At 37.4% G+C, this 18,163-nt stretch overlaps 1 protein-coding gene across 14 annotated transcripts in view; it reads left to right on the top strand.

The window, feature by feature from the left end:
• LOC102977306 (proteolipid protein 2-like) overlaps positions 1-18,163 on the top strand; it is a 130,473-nt gene that overhangs the window by 38,213 nt on the left and 74,097 nt on the right. For 13 of the 14 annotated variants that reach the window (XR_008616041.1, XR_008616043.1, XR_008616042.1 and 10 more), the window contains one exon: positions 4,120-4,273. The gene's annotated coding sequence lies outside the window, so the exon portion shown is untranslated. Of the gene's footprint in view, positions 1-4,119; positions 4,274-8,703; positions 11,193-18,163 lie in introns of those variants that run through there. The other variant, XR_008616040.1, reaches the window with a different exon arrangement.

The following is an 18,163-nucleotide window of genomic DNA, read 5'->3' as shown; positions in this document are numbered from 1 at the left end:
GCTACTCTTCGTTTCGGTGCATGGGCTTCTCATTGCGGTGGCTTCTCTTGTTGTGGAGCACAGGCTCTAGTTGCACGCGGACTTCAGTAGTTGTGGCGTGTGGGCTCAGTAGTTGTGGCTTGCGGGCTCTAGAGCGCAGGCGCAGTAGTTGTGGCACACGGGCGTAGTTGCTCTGAGGCATGTGGGATCATCCCGGACCAGGGATGGAACCCGTGTCCCCTGCGTTGGCAGGCAGATTCTTAACCACTGCACCACCAGGGAAGTCCCTGCATGCATAATATTGACAAAAGTAAAAGTAAAGTTTATACTGGTGCTGTGGAGGATAAAACATGAATAAGATCGGGTCCCTCAAATTGCTCATTGTCAAGTTGGGGGAAGAGAGATATTCAGCTATTGTGTATGAGACTAAATGTGACATGTTCTCTAAGAGGTTAGAATAGAAAGCTGTCCCTGAGAAAACCATAATTCAAAAAGAGTCATGTACCAAAATGTTCATTGCAGCTCTATTTACAATAGCAAGGACATGGAAGCAACCTAACTGTCCATCAACAGATGAATGGATAAAGAAGATGTGGCACATATATACAATGGAATATTACTCAGCCATAAAAAGAAAGTTGTGAGAACCCTGAGGAGAAAGAAAGTACAGGCTTTAGAGATAAACAATTTAGAAATAAAAAGTTTTTTAGTGTCAGGTCTGGAAGGAAATGCGGGAATTTTAGCAGGTAGAGATTAGTGTGATGGGTATCCCAGGTAAAGGGATTGTGTGAGTAAAGGCAGACAGGCAGAAAAGCTATGCTCTTGTCCAAGGAGGAAAGCATAATCTGATTTTATGGAGTATGCAGTGCAAGCAAGATGTGCTGAGAAATAAGGCTGCGGAGGGAAGTGGAGTACATACCTTTGGATGACCTTGAAATCTCCATTAAAGCTTTTGGAAAGCAATGGGAAATTGTTAACTTTTTGGAGCAGGGAATTGGTATGATCTGAGCTGTAATTTAGGAAGATTATCTGGCAGCAATACATGAGTTGAATTGGAAAGAGAAACAAAAAGAAGGCAAGGAAATAAAGAGGAACCCAATTCAATAACCCAGGGCAGGGTATGAGGGTCTGAACTCGAACAGGGTTGGTGGAAATTGAAAGGCAGGGAAGGATAGGAGACATTTCAGAGATAACAGTTAAACCTACTTTTAACAATGTATTGGGAATTCCCTGGTGGTCCAGTGGTTAAAAATCCGCCTTCCAATGCAGGGGATGTGGGTTCGAGCCCTGGTCGGGAACTAATATCCCACATGCCACAGGGCAACTAAGCCCGTGTGCTCTGGAGCCCACACACCACAACTGAAGACCTGATGCAGCCAAATAAATAAAAAAATAAAATATTGGGACTTCCCTGGTGGTGCAGTGGTTAAGAATCTGCCTGCCGGTGCAGGGGACACGGGTTCGAGCCCTGGTCGGGGAAGATCCCACATGTTGTGGAGCAACTAGGCTCGTGCGCCACAACTACTGATCCTGCGCTCTAGAGCCCGTGAGCCACAACTACTGAGCTCGCGTGCCTCAACTACTGAAGCCTGCACGCCTAGAGCCCATGCTCTGAAACAAGAGAGGCCACCACAGTGAGAAGCCCGCGCACCACAACAAAGAGTAGCCCTGACTTGCCACAGCTAGAGAAAGCCTGTGCGAGGCAACAAAGACCCAAAGCAGCCCAAAATAAATAAATATATAAATTTTTTTTTTTAAAAAGCCAACTAGTTAATAAGCCTTAGAACATCCTGATCTTGGTACAAATGCTTGATGTGTTAATGTTTTCTTATATCTTATTTCAGTTGGCTTTTTAAATGCGAAGTTACTATACTGTTGACAGAGGACTTCAAAAAGAACTTAATATGCTTTACTTTTTTCATCTCATCATTCTTGTGAGCCAAAATTATTTTTAAATAAATCAAGAGAAAAGCCCACAGTTAACATCATACTCCAAAGTGAAAAGCTGAAAGCTTTTCCTCCAAAATCAGGAGCAAGACAAGGATACCCACTCCCATTGCTTCGACATAGTATTGGAAGTTCTAGCCAGAGAACTTAGACAAAAAAAAGAAAGAAAGGCATCCAAACTGGAAAGGAAGTAGTAAAACTGTCACTATTTGCAGATGACTTAATATTACATACAGAAAACCCTAAAGACTTCATCAAATTACTGTTAGAACTAATAAACAAATTCAGTAAAGTTGTAGAATACAAAATCAATATGCAAAAATCTGTTGCATTTCTATACACTAATAATGAACTATCAGTAAGAGAAATTAAGAAAATGATCCCATTTATAATCTTATCAAAAAGAATAAAATACCTAGGAACAAATTTAACCAAGGCAGTGAAAGACCTCCTCATAACAATAAATTGGCAGGTCTGTAATATTTAACCACTACTGTGGCTACATACCTAATCACACTGGCTTCAGTCTCTCCCGTATTCCCAAATCTACCCATCATTCACAACATTGCCGGATAAATGTTCCTGTTTAATATTTAATCACCCATTCAAATTTATATAGTGGTTCCCTAATGCCTGCCCCCCCAAAATTACAAATTTTCTGCTCAGTATTCAAGGCCAATGACACCTGGTCCCAGTCACCTCTGCAGCTTTGCTGTCGGTGACCTCTAACACCACACCTCCACTCCAGTCTACCTGACCTCCTTGTTATCCCCTACTCTCAACAATGCACCCTTTGCAGTTCAGTGTTTTGCCTTCAGGCTTTTCCTACCTGGAATTCTCTCCCTTGACCTTCTCCCTTATTCAAATTCCTACCTACCCTTTAAGGCTGACTCAGTTTCTACCTTCTCCATTACCTCCTCTCCCAGGGACTTCAGAGAAAGTTGATCTCTGTGTTTGCTACCGTTATATAGCATTTAGAGTCTACACCATATAATTTGACATTTAACTATCTGTTTATTTTTACATGTGCTGCCTCCCTCTCCTTTCCAAGCAGGCTATCATTTCCTGGAGAACAAGTTAACTCTAGCATGTACTTCTCCAGATTCCCTCCACCTTTACTCTCTGCATTAGTCAGAATTATTTTGGTTGCAAGTGACAGAATCCCAATTCAAATTAGCTTAAATGAAAAAGGGATTTTTTTTTTTACTCAATGTAAGTAAAGAAGCTATGGGTAGAGCAGAGCTTAGAAGCACATTTGACCTCAGGTGTTTAAACAACTTCATCACAAGTCACTCTCCATCTCTTGGCCCTGCCTTCCTCTGAGAAAATGAGCTCGGGCAGTATTAGCAAAGGCAGCCAGAAGCAACTCGGAAGGTACATCTGAAGGGCTTAGTAAACTGGGCAGAAAGAAGACATATTTTTCTCCCCTGTTTTAGAAAAGACCCAAGGCTTACTCTCATTGGCCTGGAGAGGATCACATACTCACTCCTGAACCAATCACAGCAACTCTGATTAATTAGGCCCGGGTCACATGATCAAGCCTTGAACTGGAAAGAGGCGGTAGGGCCAGGGTCTCACGTTGATGCAGACCATGCCCACCGAGAAAGGTTCAGGTATACTATTCCAAAGGAAAATCCGGACATTGTTTACCCAAAGAAGTGGAAATGATTCTGGGCAGACAGAAATAACCGATGACTGCAGACACGTCCCATGTCCAATGTCATTTAGAACATTATAAAAGCTCTTTCAAATAAGATCAACTTTCTGAGCTGTTAAATTGTATTTATTTTTGATGCACTGTGGTAAAGGCGTGGATGGGCAAAATGCGGCATCTAGGAGAGTGGTGAGTCATCTTTTTTTATTATCCGTATGTAAACATTGGAAGTCATGGCGAGCATAACTTGTGGTAAAATATTATCACCAAAAGAATTCTCTTTGCTTAAAACAAATTTGAAAAGGGCTGATTAATGCACTACAAAGCATCTTAAAATCAAGCATTTTGTTCTTGTTTCCTGTGCTGTAAGAGCCTGAGGAACTTCAAGAATAAAGACCTTCACATTGTGGAGAATTCGAAATAGAAAACAAATTTAGTGATGTCATAATAACCTAGTTATAAAAAAGTAACAGTAATTTACCTCTAATGTCTAGTCACCATTACAGAAGCAAATACTCTTTTATTTCTATTCTCTTCAGGTGTTGTCAGAATCCCTGTCCCCACTCCCTCCTCAGGAAATTAGACACAAGTTGAACATAAGCTTTGGTGGCTGTCACCATGGGAAAAGTCAGGACATCGATGGTGAGGGAGAACCTGGCAGCCTCGAATGGTAAAATGGATGCAGTTGTACAAGTAAGTCATTAACAGGGCAGATGCCAATTTGTTGAGAACTGCCTTATTAACGAGAGAACCTAGAATCAAAAGTTCAATTTGGATGAGTTCATCACTCACCTCAAGAGAAAAATACAGGAAAAAAAGCATTAAGTTGTATTTCACTAGAAGCTGGAAGCTAGAAGCCAGATGATATGATGGGTGGTGACCAAACGGCAGCACAATACACTTGCCACAAATTAATTAAGTGAATAAACAACCGAAGGTGTTTATTAAAACCAATCAACAAATTTGGTTAATCTGGCCTGGGATAGAGCTAAAAATGAAACTGATAGTCCCCAGAGTAATGAAAAATCCAAGATTAAACAGTTCTGTTAATGATCCACATGACAGAAAAAAGCATCTGTGCTAATTTTAAACTAAAGTAGAGCGGACAGTGGAGAATAGGAAAATAAGGAGAAAAATTGGAACTTTGAAGTCAGACAGATTCAAAGTCAATTTTTCACCACTTACTAGGCATAACCTTGGTGAAGTTTTGCATTCTTTCCAATCCTCAGTTTCTCTTTTTTTAAAATAGGGAATAATATATACCTCATAAATTGTTCTAAGGATGAAATGAGAAAGTGCATGAGAGATATTTAGTACAATACCTGAAATATAGTGCTAATTAATTTTCAGCGACTATTACTATTATTATTAATTCTAAGGTGAGTTCTTTGAAGAAAAGGATGAACCATCAAAATAACTTTGTTTTATGGAAGCAGGATTAGAGACAAACTGAGTGGGTTCAAAGGGTTCAAAATCTTGACAGTAAACTTACAAGCATAAATCAAGACGGTTCTGACTAGATTCTGCAGCAAAGAAGGAACAGTTTCCCTCCAAGGGGATGAGGGTCAGCCTTGCATCCTTTTCTAAAATCAGAGATTGTGGTGGCTTGTTCACATCTGTACCATGTGTGCCTGTATCCCAGCACACTTGTGGAATGAAAGGAAGAATGCTCTAGGACACACTCGTGAGCACATATGTCCCCTCCGAAATCATGAAATGATTCTGTAAGTGTCAGAATTTAATAGACAACCCATAGTTTCTAGAAAAGGAGCGATCATGATAACAATACCCATTTCCCTAAAGGATCGTTGTGTCTGAATGAAATGGCCTAGCAGCATAAGGAACCCTAGAAATTGTCAGTCATTGTGTTACTCTCAGTTTCTATGCTTCTGTTGCTTCCAGAATACTGGAGCTTTGTGCAAAGATAAGGCAAAATGGGCCAGGAGGCTGGGGTCAGATTCAAAGTATGATTCATTTTAAAATTCAGATCAAATGAGTGTATACTCAATCTCCACAAATCAAAGCTACTTCAGGTAGCTTTAAGTACTTGGGCTTGTTTCCCTTGTTGTTGCCTTTTGTGGTTGCTGTTGTTTAGCATTACTGTGGTGTACCTTCTCTCCATGTTCAAAGCTCCTACTGGCTGCCATTTGGGAACATTACTTAAATGTGCATTGACACTGTTTTCATATAAAACACTGACAACAACAAATTTTAATCCATCTACCTTAACATTTAAAAAGATCATATACATTGAGAAAGCAGTATACAAAGACATTAAAAAAAAAGTCAGTTAGCTCTTAACACACAGCTAAATGCTGCCTAAATAAGGTTTAACAGTGGTTAGTGATTGAAACTGAACTATAAAGTTCAATAGGTTCCAGTGACGTAGCTGTCACGTGATTTTTACAGGTGATATGCATGAGAAATGATGTCCTTTTTTAAATGCAGAGCCTATTCTATAACTACTAAACAATTAAATGTTGGCTAAAAATTATTGGGAAATAGAAGGATAAAAGAGAACATAGGTAAAGAAGACTAATGTTATAAAATAAAAAATAGATGACAAATAAACATGAAATTGGAAGAAATAAGGGTGAGTAAAGGAGAGAATAAAGAAAAGTTTAATGGGTTTTTGCTGAACCTGCCTTTTGGAAGAGGAATGGTGAAATGAAGGGTTTGGGGAAGGGCAGGGAGGATCCTCTAGCCCTCCATATCAAAGAGAAACCAAGATTTTAAGCCCAGAGCCTAGAATTCTCTTGGGACTCTATACAGACCAGCATTTGCCACCGTAATTACAAAAGGTGTCATCTGACCAACCTCAGGCTGCAATGTTAGGCTAGTGGTGTGAAACAAAATTTTACTTTCTTAACATCCTTTAAATAGGTGTTACTTCCCTTAATAGCACTGCTGTGCTTGGTCAGGGAAGGAAGGATAAACCTAAATCCTCATTCAATAGCTTTAATAATGTTCCATCTATTATTTTTAAGTCTATATATTTTCCCATTTCTCTAAAATCCTCTAACTTCTTAAAGGCCTATACATTTACATAGTTTTTTTTTCCTTTACTTAGATGGTTACAGAGTATTTTTAATTTGTTTAATTAGAAACACTGAATAGTTATTAAAAGTTCTTTAGATCTTGCCTTTAGAATGCATATTTTATATAATTCTAAATTTTAGTTATCTTATAATCAGGACAAAATTAATTTCCCTTTAATTTGTGTGGCGCCTAGTTTCCAGGGTTGTGGTTGTTGTTTTTGGTTATGACTGAATATCACAGCTAATATAGTGAGAAAGAAAAAATATATTTGGTGATCAAATCTAAATTTAATTAAACATTTTCCCTGGGGGTAAAATAAGGGATGAAAAATTAAGTTATACGTGCCTCTAATTCTGGTGACAGTTTAAATGGACGATATTTCAGTTTTGAATGAAGCTTGCATCTAATATCCAACATTTATTAAATAAATAAAGCAAACCTCCTAGAGAATAACAGAAATTAAGAGTAACGTTCTGCAAATAAAATGATGAATTAACTATTGCTAGTTACATTTATGTTTATATTCTTTTTTTTTAAAGATGATAACTACAGTCATAAATTGACTTGTATAGCACCTCAGTATAGCACCTCTTTGGGCCCTTCCACATGGTCCACTGACTTCACTTGTGATCATCTGTCCTTTCACCTTTAATCTATGTTGGGGCCTTGAGTTACTGCTCCTTCAGCATATTTATCAACATAAACTTTCATAGTTTTCCCTGGTAGTCTGAGCAGAGGACTAACAGCCCTTGAGGCTTCTTAGGCTCTTAGAAATCTACAGGATTCTTCCCTACCTCACAATAAAAATTGAGTGCTTGGGACTTCCCTGGTGGCACAGTGGTTAAGACTCTGTGCTCCCAATACAGGGGGCCTGGGTTCGATCCCTGGCCAGGGAGCTAGATCCCACATGCATGCCGCAACTAAGAGTTCACATGCCACAACTAAGGAGCCCACGTGCCACAACAAATACCTGGCGCAACCAAATAAGTAAATAGAGAAAAAAATTGAGTGCTCTACCACATTTCAGCCTTTATATCAACTCTCATGGTTACAGAATGTAGATAATGCGGAAAGACTTTTTTCAGTACTACAAAGGGTATCTAATCTCTCAGGTTAATTTTGAAAAATACTTTGTATGTCTTATTTCTTTTTGTATTTTAAAAGACAATCTGGTAAGTGTTTTCTAAAACTGTCCACTTGACTCAGATAAGTCCTCTGTGTTTCGTTAACATTTTAGACTAGCTCATTGAAAGTGGCAGAAAATGCCAAAGATTCAAAATCTCCCAAACACTTGAAGGTTGTAAGTTATTCGTATGATTATCTACTTGAGAATATTTGTGGGGGAAAGGCATAAAAGAAAGTACAGTGTGGTTAAAAACAAACAAACATACTTTGGGTCCAGAAAGAACTGGGTTTGAGTCCCTGTGCTGTCACACACTGGCTGTGTGACTTTAGCCTGTTATTTAATGTCACTGACCTCCATCTCCTCAACTGTAAAACAGAATAGTAAAACCTAGCTCATAGGGTTGATGTGCAGACTAAATAAGTTAAATGAAAAACACAAAAAATGCCCAGTTTAGCAAATGACACATAGAACATGTTCAATAAATGGCAACCAACATTATTAAAAACATATTAAGAGGGCTTCCCTGGTGGCGCAGTGGTTGAGAGTCCACCTGCCGATGTGGGGGACGTGGGTTCGTGCCCCGGTCTGGGAGGATCCCACATGCCGCAGAGCAGCTGGGCCCGTGGGCCATGGCCGCTGGGCCTGCGCGTCCGGAGCCTGTGCTCTGCAACGGGAGAGGCCACGAGAGTGAGAGGCCCGTGTACCGCAAAAAAAAAAAACATATTAAGAGAAGGAAGAAATATCTAAGGCAGGACTCTATTTATAATGTAGGCTACCACCATCTGGACAGTTTTTCCCAATTTCCTCTATCCAATCTTGGAAAAAAAATTTTTGGAGTAAGGATAAAAGCTTTCTCTACATATAAATATAACTTTTACGCAAATATTAGAAAAATTAATTTTAATTTGGGAACAAAACACTCTGTGCATTAAAAGTGGTGCTTAAATCTTATTTGCAGGTAGCTGTATGTGTTTAATGTTCCTTCTCTGCACTAAACTGAGAATGAAGGAAGATACTGAATCAAAGCACATGGCAAAATATAACCAGAACCAGAATCAGAAGACCCTGAGAGACAAAGGAAAACTGAACACTTCATTCCAATACCTTAAAACATGATTCTTAGTTTCCCTCTTAGGTCAGGCAACAAAATACAAATGTTGCTTAGTTTCAGGCTCAAGCTTGATCTCCTAAATGAAGCCAATAATAAATGTCAGGAAAATTTAATAGATTAGCCTACCCTATATTGTATCCATTAAGTTTTATGGGAGAAATTACCCCTCTTTGAGGAAAGGAGTAAAATGTTACTTTATTTCTAACTCAATCAATCACTAAAAATCACCTTGGAACTGAAGGCTTGTCAAATAGATATTCACCAACAAAATGAATTGCAAAGAGGCTGAACTGCTTGATAAAATAAGAAGATGAAATTTTCAATTATTTGCAGAAGCTGCACTCACAGTATAACAAAAAACATTATTGCCACAAGAGGAATGCTTTCAAGAATCAGTGTTAGGAATTCCTTGGTGCCAGTGGTTAGGACTCATCAGTTTCACTGCTGTGGCCCAGGTTTAATCCCTGGTTGGGGAACTATGATCCCACGTAGCGAGGCCAAAATAAAAAAAGACTCAGTGTTCTTTCACTAATATAAATAACACTATTTTGGCAGTTCAGATCAAGTAGAATCCAACAAAGAAAAGAACATGATCAGTAACATCTGCTGTGATCAAATGACAGCAATGTCAAATTCTCTTTTCTTGAAGCCCTGACTGAGATGAACCATGATGTTCCCAGGATTAGTCACCTAAAGTATTTCATAGTTCTTTATAGCATGTGAATTTTCTTAGATTAGTTCAAATTTACAAGGAGTTTCTACCTGAGTTGTTCCTTAAGGGTTCTATGTAGAATTATTTACAGTGGAGTTGGTCTTTTTTCCCCAGAGTTGAGGCATCCTAGTGGCTTGAGAATTATTTCCTTAGAAATACTTCTCAGGGACTTCCCTGGTGGTGCAATGGTTAAGAATCTGCCTGCCATTGCCTGGGACATGGGTTCACTTCGTGGTCTGGGAAGATCCCATATCCCACAGAGTAACTAAGCCTGTGCACCACAGCTACTGAGCCTGCACTCTAGAGCCCACGTGCCACAACTACTGAGCCTGCATTCCTAGAGCCCATGCTCCGCAACAAGAGAAGCCCACACTCGATGCAACTAGAGAAAGCCCGTGTGCAGCAACAAAGACCCAACACAGCCAAAAATAAATAAAATTTTTTTAAAAAAAGAATGACCACAAAATTTTAGGTGATAAGTAACTGCAAACCAAAACTGTAATAGATATACACACAAAAAAGAAAAAGGAATCCAACATAACACTAAAGAGTCATCAAATCACAAGAGAAGAGAACAAAAGAAGAAGAAAGGGGAAAAAAACCTACAAAAACATTCAAAACAGTCAACAAAATGGCAATAAGAACATACATATCAATAATTACCTTAAATATAAACGGACTAAATGCTCCAACCAAAAGACATAGAGTAGCTGAATGTATACAAAAACAAGACCCATATATACAATACCTACAAGGGACTTACTTCAGATGTAGAGACACATACAGACTGAAAGTGAGGGGATGGAAAAAGGTATCCCATGCAAATAGAAATCAAAAGAAAGCCAAAGTAGCAATATTTATATCAGACAAGAGAGACTTTAGTATAAAGACTTTACAAGAGACAAAGAAGAACACTACATAAGGATCAAGGGATCAATCCAAGAAGAAAATATAACAATTGTAAATATATATGCACCCAACATAGGAGCACCTAAATATATAAGGCAAATATTAACAGACATAAAAGGAGAAATCGACAGTAACACAATAATAATAGGGGACTTTAACACACCACTTACATCAATGGACAGATCATCCAGACAGAAAATCAATAAGAAAACACAGGCCTTAAATAACACATTAGACAAATGGACTTAAATAATATATAGAGAGCATCCATCTGAAAGCAGCAGAACACACATCCTTTTCAAATGCATATGGAACATTCTCCAGGACAGATCACATGCTAGGCCACAAAACAAGCCTCTGTAAATTTAAGAAAATTGAAATCATTTCAGGCATCTTTTCTGACAACAACTATGAGGCTAGAGATCAACTACAAGAAAAAAAAACTGCAAAAAACACAAACACATGGAGGCTAAACAGTATTCTACTAAATAACCAACGGATCACTGAAGAAATTAAAGAGGAAAATTTAAAGTACATAGAGACAAGTGAAAACGAAAACATGATGATCCAAAACCTATGGGATGCAGCAAAAGCAGTTCTAAGAGGGAAGTTTATAGCGATACATGCTTACCTAAGGAAACAAGAAAAATCTCAAATAAACAACCTAATAATTCGATGGGAGTAGAACCATTTACAAAGCTGGTAAACTGGGAGATTGTTAGTTTGAGAAGGAAAATAAAAGTTAATATAAGGTGAGTCTTTCTGTGAAAAGAAATATTTTAAAAATACTTTTAAAAAATGAAAGCTCTATCAAGACTTTCCTTCTGAAAGTATGTTCTAAGTCGTTTTCTTTGGTACAGTGTTGTTTTAGTGTATCCTTCAGACCTCTTTTAAATTATTTATTTCTTTGAAGTTTCTATAGATAATTATAATAAATCATAAATAGTTACCACCCACTCTTACTGCAAAGGTGAGAATTTACAATCACATCAAAAAGTATAAAATACCTAGGAATAAACTCAACCAAGGAGGTGAAACACCTACACTCTGAAAACTATAAGACTTTGATTAAGAAAATTGAAGAAAGATATCCTATGTTCATGGATTGGAAGAATCCATATTGTTAAAATGTCCATGCTACCCATAGCAATCTACAGATTTAATGCAATCCCTATCAAAATACCCATGACATTTTTCACAGAATTAGGACAAATAATCCTAAAATTCATATGGGACTGCAAAAGACCCTGAGTTGCAAAGCAATCTTGAGAAAAAAGAACAAAACTGGAAGCATCATGCTCCCTCAATTCAGACTACACTACAAAGCTACAGTAATCAAAACAGTATGATACTGGCACAAAAACAGACACATAGATCAATGGAACGGAATAGAGAGCCCAGAAATAAGCCCATGCACATATGGTCAATTAATCTATGACAAAGGAGGCAAAAATATCCAATGGGGAAAAGACAGTCTCTTCAGTAAGTGGTGTTGGGAACACTGGACAGCTACATGTGAAAGAATGAAATTAGAACATTTTCTCACACCTAAACTCAAAATGGATTAGAGACCTAAATATAAAGCTGGAAACCATAAAACCCCTAGAAGAAAATGTAGGTAGTCCACTCTGACATAAGTCTTAGCAATATTTTTTTGGATCTGTCTCCTCTGGCAAGGAAAACAAAAGCAAAAATAAACAAATGGGGCCTAAGTAAACTTAAAAGCTTTTGCTGAGTGAGGGAAACCATCAGCAAAATGGAAAGACAACCTACTGAATGGGACAAAATATTTTCAAATGATGTGTCTGATAAGGGATTAATATCCAAAATATATAAAGGACTCATAAACTCAATATCAAAAACCAAACAACCCAATTAAAAAATGGGCAGAAGACCTGAATAGTCATTTTTCCAAAGAAGACTTATAGATGGCCAACAGGCACATGAAAAGATGATCAACATCACTAACTATCAGGAAAATGCAAATCAAAACCATGATGAGTTATCACCTCATAGCTGTCAGAATGGCTATTGTCAAAAAGAAAACAGATAATAAATGTTGGCAAAGATGTGGAGAGAAGGGAACCCTAGTGCACTGTTGGTGGAAATGTAAATTGATACAGCCACTATGGAAAACAGTATGGAGGATCCTCAAAAAACTAAAAATAGAACTACCATGCTATACACAGGAATTTCACTCCTGTGTATTTAACTGAAGAAAAAGAAAACACTAATTCAAAAAGATACATACACCCCCAATGTTCACAGCAGCATTATTTACAATAGCCAAGAAATGGAAGCAACCTAAGTATCCATCAACAGTGGAATGGATAAAGATGTGGTATATTTATATACACTGGAATATTAGTCATAAGAATGAAAATTTGCCATTCGCAACATGGATGGACCTGGAGGAACTTAAACTTAATGAAGTAAGTCAGACAAAGACAAATACTGTATGTTTTCATTTATATGTGGAATCTTAAAAAATAAAATAAATGAACGAATATAACAAAACAGAAACAGACACATAAATTCAGAGAACAAATTAGTGGTTACCAGTGGGAAGAGGGGAGGAGAGGGGAGAGGCAAGATAGGTGAAGGAGATTAAGAGATACAAGCTATTAGGTATAAAACAAATAAGATACAAGCGTGTAATTAATGTACAGCACGGGATATAGCCAATATTTTATAATAACTTTAATTTGAATATACTCTATGAAAATATTGAATCACTATGTTGTATATCTGAAACTAATATAACATTGTAAATCAACTATCCCTTAATAAACAAACAAATGAAATAAAATTATGATGTACAAAAAAAAAAAAAACCACAAAGAAATCCCAGAAGATTAGAAAAAATCTTAAGACAAAATTTTTCAGCCTTTTCCTGAAGTTCCATTATTTTTCGAGGAAATACAATTAATTACATGCTTTTTGAAATCCATATGTCTGTTCTAAGAGTCAGCAAATACAACCTGGGCTGGTGATGAGCTAACTCAAATAACGTTGCTCAGTAGATTTTTAAAGATAAATTAGAGTTGTTTTTGTTTTGAGCTTTAAGCACTGCTGAAGCTATGAAAATCTAAAAAGTTGGTTTCTTTAAAAAAAAAAACACTTCAAGATGAGAGCTTTTTTTTAAACTCCAAGATCTAATCAGAAAATGAGTTTTTAAAAACTGAGTTAAGACACAGACTCAGTGGCTGATCATTTGTTCAAACAAAAGATAAGGGTGACATCTAGTGTTCATTGGGAGTATCTGTCATTTTTCATCAATTTACCACACCTGCAAGATATTGAATGCAGCATAAACACGAAGGAGAGGGAGCAAATGAAAAAGGTCACTATGGTAGCTGTGATAATAATGGGAAATAGACAAGATGGACTTCATTGATATTTATAGGACATTCCACCCAAAAATGACAGAATACACTTTCTTCTCAAGTGCTCATGGAACATTCTCCAGGATAGATCATATCTTGGGTCACATATCAAGCCTTGGTAAATTTAAGAAAAGTGAAATCGTATCAAGTATCTTTTCGAACCATAACGCTATGAGACTAGATATCAATTACAGGAAAAAATGTGTAAAAAATACAAACACATGGAGGCTAAAAAATACACTACTAATAACCAAGAGATCACTGATGAAATCAAACAGGAAATCAAAAAGTACCTAGAAACAAATGACAATGAAAACACGATGATCCAAACCTATGGGAGGCAGCAAAAGCAGTTCTGAGAGGGAAGTTTATAGCTATACAAGCCTACCTCAATAAAAAAGAAAAATCTCAAGTAAACAATCTAACCTTACACCTAAAGGAACTAGAGAAAGAAGAACAAACAATAGCAATACAATCCTACCTCAAGAAACAAGAAACATCTCAAATAAACAACCTAACCTTAAACTTAAAGCGATTAGAGAAAGAAAAACAAAAAACACCCAAAGTAAGCAGAAGGAAAGAAATCATAAAGATCATATCACAAATAAATGAAAAAGAAATGCAGGAAATGATAGCAAAGATCAATAAAACTAAAACGTGGTTCTTTGAGAAGATAAATAAAATTGATAAACCATTAGCCAGACTTATCAAGAAAAAAAGTTAGAGAAGAGCTAACACTAATCCTGATCAAACTGTTCCAAAATATAGCAGAGGGAGGAACACTCCCAAACTCATTCTGCGAGGCCACCATCACCCTGATCCCAAAAGCAGACAAAGATGTCACAAAGAAAGAAAACTACAGGCCAATATCTCTGATGAACATAGATGCAAAAATCCTCAACAAAATACTAGCAAACAGAATCCAACAGCACAATAAAAGGATCATACACCATGATCAAGTGGGGTTTATCCCAGGAATGCAAGGATTCTTCAGTATACACAAATCAATCAACATGATACACTATACTAACAAATTGAAGGAGAAAAACCATATGATCATCTCAAGAGATGCAGAGTACACTTTTGACAATATTCAACACCCATTTATGATAAAAACCCTCCAGAAAGTAGGCATAGAGGGAACTTGTCTCCCACATAATAAAGGTCATATATGACAAACCCACAGCGAGCATCGTTCTCAATGGTGAAAAACTCAAACCATTTCCACTAAGATCAGGAACAAGACAAGGATGTCCACTCTCAGTACTATTATTCAACATAGTTTTGGAAGTCTTAGCCTTGGCAATCAGAGAAGAAAAAGAAATACAAATTGGAAAAGAAGAAGTAAATCTGTCACTGTTTGCAGATGACATGATACTATACATAGAGAATCCTAAAGATGACACCAGAAAACTACTTTTTGGTTTTATGGAGTCTCACTTATTTATTTTTGCCTTTGTTGCTTGTGCTTTTAGTGTTATATTAAAAAAAAATAATTGCCAAGACCTATGTCAAAGAGATTTTCCCCTATGTTTTCTTCTGGGAATTTTAAAGACTTACATTTAAGTCTTTAATCCATTTTGAGTTAATTTTTGTGAGTGGTGTAAGATAGCGGTGCAATTTCATTTTTCTGCATGTGGTTGTCCAGTGTTCCAGGCAAAACATTTTTATAACAATAACTCAGATCTGAAAGATGATATATCCAAAGATTATGGATTAAGTTTCTTAATCTGATATCTAGGAATAGATATAAGAATATGTCTACATGTTCTCAGAATCCTCAAGAAGTTTCCTTTTATTGGGAGTATATATTTTATCAAAGGGAAACACTGACATAAGGGACCTGAGATTTTGTACTCTCCAGTCTCTAACTAGGTGGTGTGTGGTCTTAGTTAAGACCCTCATTTAAACACATTGACCTTAGAATCTTTCTCTTAAAATAAGGTTCCTGGATCAGGTGAACTCTGAAGCTCTTCCAGCTTTAATAGTCTATACCTCTATGACTATCCCTCTAACTGGGTTGTAACCTGAATTTCTTTGTAATTTCTTGTTCAGAGGAGAGGGCACTAGCCAGACATCAGATCTATTCTAATTCTGCTTTTGATAATGATTGTTAGGAAAATGCTGATGGAATTACTTTTCTGCTTCATGTTTTTGGTTTTTTATTTGAGACTTGAAAGTGGTAACCTAAAAAAAAAAGAAAAACTTGACTTCTCCCGGCTAGCAGACCTAAATAGACATTTCTCCAAAGAAGATGTACAGATTGCCAACAAACACATGAAAGAATGCTCAACATCATTAATCATTAGAGAAATGCAAATCAAAACTACAATGAGATATCATCTCACACCGGTCAGAATGGCCATCATCAAAAAATCTAGAAACAATAAATGCTGGAGAGGGTGTGGAGAAAAGGGAACCCTCTTGCACTGTTGGTGGGAATGTAAATTGATACAGCCATTATGGAGAACAGTATGGAGGTTCCTTAAAAAACTACCAATACAACTACCGTATGACCCAGCAATCCCACTACTGGGCATATACCCTGAGAAAACCATAATTCAAAGAGAGTCATGTACCAAAATGTTCATTGCAGCTCTGTTTACAATAGCCAGGACATGGAATCAACCTAAGTGTCCATCGACAGATGAATGGATAAAGATGTGGCACATATATACAATGGAATATTACTCAACCATAAAAAGGAAGGAAACTGAGGTATGTGTAGTGAGTTGGATGGACCTAGAGACTGTCATACAGAGTGAAGTAAGTCAGAAAGAGAAAAACAAACACTGTATGCTAACACATATATATGGAATCTAAACAAGAAAATGGTCATGAAGAATCTAGGGGCAAGACAGGAATAAAGATGCAGACCTAGGGCTTCCCTGGTGGCGCAGTGGTTGGAGTCTGCCTGCCAATGCAGGGGACACGGGTTCGTGCCCCAGTCCGGGAAGATCCCACATGCTGTGGAGCAGCTAGGCCCGTGAGCCATGGCCGCTGAGCCTGTGTGTCCGGAGCCTGTGCTCCACAACAGGAGAGGCCACAACAGTGAGAGGCCTGTGTATGGCAAAAAAAAAAAAAAAATGCAGACCTAGTAGAGAATAGACTTGAGGATGCGGGGATGGCGAAGGGTAAGCTGGGACAAAGTGAGAGAGTGGCATGTACATATATACACTACTAAACGTAAAATAGATAGCTAGTGGGAAGCAGCTGCATAGCACAGGGAGATCAGTTCGGTGCTTTGTGACCACCTAGAGGGTTGGGATAGGGAGGGTGGGAGGGAGGGAGATGCAAGAGATATGGGGACATATGTATATGTGTAACTGATTCAGTTTGTTATAAAGCAGAAACGAACACACCATGTAAAGCAATTATACTCCAATAAACATGTTAAAAAATACAAAATAAAATAAAATAAAAATAATAAAATAAAAAAATTAATGCACAGATATCTCTTGCATTCCCATACACTAATGATGAAAGATCTGAAAGAGAAATTAAGGAAATACTCCCATTACCATTGCAACAAAAAGAAAAAAATACCTAGGAATAAACCTACCTAAGAAGTCAAAAGATCTGTATGCAGAAAACTATAAGACACTGATGAAAGAAATCAAAGATAATACAAACAGATGGAGAGATATACCATGTTCTTGGGTTGGAAGAATCAACATTGTGAAAATGACTATACTACCCAAAACAATCTAGAGATTCAATGCAATCCCTATCAGAGTACCAATGGCATTTTTTACAGAACTAGAGCAAAAAATTTCACAATTTGTATGCTAACACAAAAGAGCCCAAATAGCCAAAGCCATCTTGAGAAAGAAAGGTGGAGCTGGAGGAATCAGGCTCCCGGACTTCAGACTATTTTACAAAGCTACAGTAATCAAGACAGTGTGGTGCTGGCACAAAAACAGAAATAGAGATCAGTGGAACAGGACAGAAAGCCCAGAGGTAAAGCCACGCACATATGGTCACCATATTTTTGATAAAGGAGGCAAGGATATACAATGGAGAAAAGACAGCTCTTCAATATGTGATGCTGAGAAAACTGCACAGCTACATGTAAAAGAATGAAATTAGAACACTCCCTAACACCATACACAAAAATAAACTCAAAATGGATTAAAGACCTAAATGTAAGGCCAGACACTGTAAAACTCTTAGAGAAAAATGTAGGCAGAACACTCTATGAAATAAATCACAGCAAGAACCTTTTCAACCCACCTCCTAGAGAAATGGAAATAAAAACAAAAATAAACAAATGGAACCTAATGAAACTTAAAAGCTATTG

The sequence above is a fragment of the Physeter macrocephalus genome, chromosome 19, assembly GCF_002837175.3.
Source record: "Physeter macrocephalus isolate SW-GA chromosome 19, ASM283717v5, whole genome shotgun sequence".
Classification (NCBI taxonomy): Eukaryota; Metazoa; Chordata; class Mammalia; order Artiodactyla; family Physeteridae; genus Physeter; species Physeter macrocephalus.
The sequence above is the reverse complement of the archived record's forward strand: the minus strand, read 5'-3'. Positions and strand labels throughout refer to the sequence as shown.